Source organism: Canis aureus, chromosome 35 (assembly GCF_053574225.1).
Source record: "Canis aureus isolate CA01 chromosome 35, VMU_Caureus_v.1.0, whole genome shotgun sequence".
Lineage (NCBI taxonomy): Eukaryota > Metazoa > Chordata > Mammalia > Carnivora > Canidae > Canis > Canis aureus.
This window is the reverse complement of record NC_135645.1, coordinates 15,664,479-15,670,478: the sequence shown is the minus strand read 5'-3', so window position 1 is coordinate 15,670,478 and position 6,000 is coordinate 15,664,479.

Below are 6,000 nucleotides of genomic sequence, written 5' to 3'. Positions count from 1 at the left end.
AAATAGCATACTGAAGGGATTAGAAGTAGAAGATTTTTCCAATTAATAATTGATGCATTCTGATATCAGGCCCGGGGTCCTTTAGAAACATTGATGGAGGAAGGATGGAAGTGAGAGCTACAGGCCTTCAGTGTGAGTGCTTAAAAGCCTGGAGAAGGAGCTCTATGCTTATCCTGTGATGGAGCCTGGCATAACCTCTGAGAATTTCAGGTGGTAAGGCCTGAGAGGCCCAATGGCACTGGGTCAGGTTTCCTTTGGCCTTAGAAATGAGGATATACTTGTAAAGAGTTCCTGATACTGGCTTAGGAGGGTCAGGGTTCCAAAAGATGTAAATGTAAGAGGACTGTGAGTATAATACTGTGGAGAGAATTCAGGGTTTGCAGGTGAGGGAGGTAGGAATAACCTCTGTGGGCTAGATGATGGGACATCGATATGGTTACCTGGATATTCCAAAACTGTAGTTATATGACATGTACTTTGTATCTGAACCACCAAGAAGCTTTTCAAAAGCTGCAAAGCCCAAAGGTTCTGACTGAACTGAGGTGGCACCCAGGCATCTATAATTTTTGAAGCTCCCCAGATGATTCTAATGTGCAGCCAAGGACTGAAAGGGATCCAAGCCAAAGACTGAGGAGTCTTTTGGTTACGTGCACTGGTGAATACTTAAAAATGGTGCGTTGCTGGTTATGAGATCTATGGTGGGACCGAAGAGCATTGGAGAAAGTACCTAGGGCTTGGGGATTCAAATATTTGGGAAGTGGTAGCTGGATTGATGAGAAAATGGGTCATTTCGCATACTTACATGAATTATATTTCAAGTACTGGTATTTACTGCCTCCACGAGAGGCTGGTGGATTCGTTGAAAAGGCATGGAACCCACAGTCAGAAACTGTGGATTTAAGTTCAGCTGTATTCGCCTACAAACTGACTGACTTAACCTCTCTCCACCCGACTTCTATAAAGCAGGAATGGTAATTTTAAAAGCCAAAGACTCACCAGGAAAAGAGGTGTCTCCGTGATGTTTGTGCTAACGCTACTTCTCAGTAAATTCTGAAAGGCCTCCCCACGCTGGATCCATCTTCAATTTAGGGATCTAGTTCACAAATTCAGTTTTAAGGTGAGAGTGGAGATGGGCAAGAAAACAGTGATGATGAGAGAGCAGAAACAAAGGAATTGGAGGCAGGTATCTGAAGTGAGGTCTCTGCGGTTCCAGGCTGAGGAGCCAGAGAGGACACAAAAGTCGAATTTGGATCCAAAGGGAGCTGGAGACTGAAAAGAGTAACGTGACCTCCTCTGAGGCAGTTTAAAGACTAGATAAATGGAAGCCACAGAGATAAGAAAAACTGAATCCCCCACAGGTGGGCTTTTCCTATCCACAGAGTACCTTGCGGGGCTACCCTTTCCCCATACCTCCCCTCTGTGCACAAAGCTCTATATTCATAATTGAAGGCCCTATGTTGGCTCTTGTAAAAAGACAAAGGAGCCAGCCTTTTCATTATTGTTTCAAACGAGGGAAAAAAAAATTTTTTTTTCTAAACAGGATGGCCAGAAATTTAAATTAAAGCAAGAGACTCCAGAAAATAAACAAAGAAAATGTAACGTTGCCCTAATGCCCATGAAGTACCCCAGCGGAGGACTAAAGCAGTTCATGTTTTCCTAAGGCTTGTGTTGCCAGCATGGCTACTGTAAAAATAGGACATTGTGTCTGTGACATTGAAAATAAAAACAAGCATCCTCTAAAAACATATTATGGTCTATTTATTTCAGACTTCTCCTTTGCACTGAAGCATTTGGTTGAAATTAATTTGACCTTCCATCTGTGAAATTACTGTTTTCCATAGCTTTGGTCATATGACTATTAAGTGGTGGTTTTAGTTTTGTCATTTTCTTTATTATAGTTTAATATCAATGTTTTATTATCTATGTAGAAAGTAGGTCTGAGAACTGTAACCAGATTCACTTCATTTCTATCTGAGAAAGCATGCAATGAGCTTCCCATGAAATGCTACCTTAAGGAAATGTCACAATTAAAACTATGTTTCAAATATATAAAATTTCCCACCTAAAAACAAAGTCAGGCACACTGTGAACATTGTCTCTGAGGCTGGTATTATTATCAGTGTTGCTCAGTAGCCCCACTTCCCCAACTCCTCGTGTCCACTCATTGCTTACAGCTCATACTGCTTGATCAACCAATCAAAATATACCAGGAGATGGAAAAGAAAACGCGAATATGGAAACTCACCCTGTGGCAAAACTTGTACCCTTAACATTTGCCTCCTTGTCTACTATCTGCCTTCTACTTCCTGACACCTCAAGCTCCTGAGCTTAAAAAATATCAAATGGAAGTGTTTCTGTATCCCACCTTTAAAATCTTTTGTGAGACGTGAGGAATGTCAAGAACATTATATGATGATATACATCATCTTTCTCTTCACCTGGCTAGAGTAAAGCAAAAGATATAAAATAAAGTTGAAGGAAAGAAAAACAAGGGAAATAATACCGCTTAAGCAGATTTCAGGTGGGATCAGTCGAGTCTCCTGAAACAGCCACCATTCCAACCCCATGGGACGCACACAGAGCCAGGGAGCTAGCTGGGACGCTGGTGCTCTGGCACAGTTTTCCCCAACTCTAATGTCAACCTGCAAAATAGGTCAGACTCTGAGGCGCACCAGTAGCATGCATATAATCATTGTGGGAAATTTATGATTTATTTACTCAGCAAGCTGGAAAATATCAAAGGGTGAATTTGGCTCCTATTAGCATGAAGCCTTTTAAAATGACACTCAGGAAATTCTTTTCTGCTCTTTTATTTGCAATTCATCTCCTGAGCACCTTTGTACCACATCTTGAAATTACAGAACCACCCACAAATTTCATCCTCTTCTTTTTAGACAAATATTGATTTTACCCATCCTTCTGAGCTCAAGTATTTTGGATGGGATGGAAATGAATGTCACATTCCTCTTCCTGCTGTAAGTACTTAATAATAAGATGCCCTGGGGGGGTGCTGTGGCACTAGTCTTGGAGTCAGTCACGAATTTTGGAAGGTGGGGCGAGACGCAGGGAGTAGTTCCATTGTTTTTAAGCTCTTGCTTGAAAACTCAGGCTGAGCCACTGATGTGGCATTAGGGCTGGGAACGTTGTCACATTGCTGTGAGCCAGCCCCTCTCAAGTGCTTCAGAATGATTTCTGGAGAGTGAGCCAGTCACAGGGACTTGGGCTCCACTGCAGAGGTTCTTAGTGAACTTGGCTTTGGGCAGAGTCCCCAGGCTTGAGAGCTGGTTGGCTCAGAATTGGAATGAGCCTCGCTGAGGGCTCCCCACAGGAGAACCTGTTCTTCTGAGGTACCTATACCACCCCACCCCTCAGCTGTGTGCAGCCCCTCAGAAGCCAGGTGAGGGCAGGATCCACATTCTCAGGAATTCGCTTGGAGGTGTCAGAACTAACCTCTTCTGTTAGGAGGTGGAGAGTAACAACATGCTGGAGTGGCAAGGGGCGCAGAGAGGAGAAAATATGAAAGTGAGCTAAATAAAAATACTGCAAAGCCAAGTAGAAGAAAAAGAATCAAACCTTGCCTGGCAAAGCAATCGTTTGGAAGGATTTGAGATAATCATGGAGGCATGAACAGCATGAAGGGGGGAAGTCTGGAGTTCTTGTGTGACTTTGAGACCAGTTGGATCGAGGACAAGTCAGTTAGCTTTTCTGGTTTTTCTAATGTGTCCCTTAATGACATTCATGAAGTGCTTTAGAGTAACAGAGAGTGTTTTTATACACATTTGACCATGTAATCCTCACTATAAGGCCACAGAATGAGGACAAGGAGGAGGGGAGGAGGAGAAAAACCTTTCAGCTACTCTATACATCAGGTTCTGTTTTAATGGTTTACATGTATTCACCAAACCCACAAAGTAGTGACTATTATTAAACCTATTTTATAGAGATGTAGGCAAAAGAAGTTACATAATATGCCTGATGACACTCTGTCAGTAAATTTTGAAGACAGGATTCAAACAGACTCAGTCTGGATTCAGAGCCCAAAACCATACGTATTATAACTGCTGCCTTCACAGGACAATAATAAAAACATGACAAAAGTGCACTACAGAAAGAATTCTGCAGAGATTAAATCATATTTTCTCAGACTCCAAAATGCTTTTCTCCTGTAAGTGAAGCATTGTTGAGAGCTACGCAAACTCAGAGGCATTGTTGAGAGCTCCATGAACTCCCGTCAGTGAATCTTTGTAGCCAGTGACATCAAAGAACTCACGCACTTTCCAAAAGAATTTCGCACTGTTGTTATTATTCTTATTAAACTGAGTCAGCTGAGGCTTCCTACTTTGCATTCACACCAGTATAACAAACAGGGAGGACAATTGTAATGCAATTAAACCCTGTTGATGGCAAAATGTAGTGTAATGTTCCACAAACATCTTTTGGCTGAGTTGGATGAATCCAGAATTTCCCTCCTATTATACTCCCTGGAAATTCAGGGGTCATTAGAAATCTTCCAAAATATCCTGATTCTCCCTTTTCTCTCACATGATAGGCTTGCCTTTCCCTATCCTCTGAATTAGGCATAGCCATGTGACTTATTTTAACCAAAGAGTGACACTGTTATTTCTAAATTATAAGAGTCAGTGTGTGATTTTCCATTTCTCCCTTCCCTCTATGTCATGGAGACCAGCAGGACTTGGCAGATGGGTACTCTATCAGCGCTGGACCCTACATGAGGAGACGGAACAGTATGCTCTGCTGACCTGCTTTCGATGCTTAGTGTGAATGAGAAGTCATCTTTTACCATGTTAAGTCACTGAGATTTGGGGACTGTTGTTACTGTGGTATAATCTAACCCTTCCTCACTGCTTTACAGCCTTATAACCGTATTAGTCAGAGTTCAAAGCAAGAACCAGAAACGACTCTGCATAATATTTTAGCAGATGTATTACTAACAAAGTGAACTGGGTATTCCAAAATCATTGGAAAGCTTAAAGGAGAAGTAGGCCACAGGGTAGCAAACTATGGCTTGTAGGCCAAATCCATCCCTGCCACATGTTTTTGTAAATAAAGTTTTATTGGAACACGACCATGCCAATTTATTTGTATATCGTGTGTAGCTATTTGCAAACTATAGCAGGGTTGAGTAATTGCAACAGAGGATTGTTTGATCTGTGAAGCCTAAAATATTTACTCTTTGCCCTTTATAGAAAAAATTTCCTGTCTCTGGTTTCATCTAAGCTTTCTGGAATGGCTTCCAAAAAGATCCAGAACCAGGGCAGCCTGGGTGGCTCAGTGGTTTAGTGCTGCTTTCAGCCCAAGGCCTGATCCTGGAGACCCAGGCTCAAGTCCCACATCAGACTCCCTGCATGGAACCTGCTTCTCCCTCTGCCTGTGCCTCTGCCTCTCTCTCTCTCTCTCTCTGTCTCTCATGAATAAATAAATTAAAATTTGAAAAAAAAAAAAAAAAAGAAAGAAAGATCCAGAACCAACCGACTCAGGAAGCTACTCCGACTAAGGTCACAGCTCAAACTTTGACAGACAAAATAATGCTATTCTGACCCTGGGCTATTTTCCCAGAAACAGAGAGAAAGCTGAAGAGCAGATATTGAAAACTGATGCATGAAAACTGCATTTCTAGAACACGGCTTGATACAGCTGTAGAAGATAGCATCTTGTGCAAATAAACCTAATTGGAAAAACCTACTTCTCATCTAGGATTTTAGCTTTTTGGCTGCAAGAAAGTATAGGGTGTAGTTTTTAGCTTTCTGATTTGTTTTCTAGAAGTATAATGAAAGAGGGATAGAATGAACCAATCCAGAGTGTTTGGTTTACAGACACTGTCTACTGTTCTCACATTTCTGGGAGAGTCCATTCTCTTTATAACTGCACATGAATCTTTGCAATATGTATTTTTTATTTAAACTTATTTGAGTACACTCCTTGTAATCATTAGAAAACACCTTGAAGTCAAGTTACAAAAATATGAATATTATTTTGATT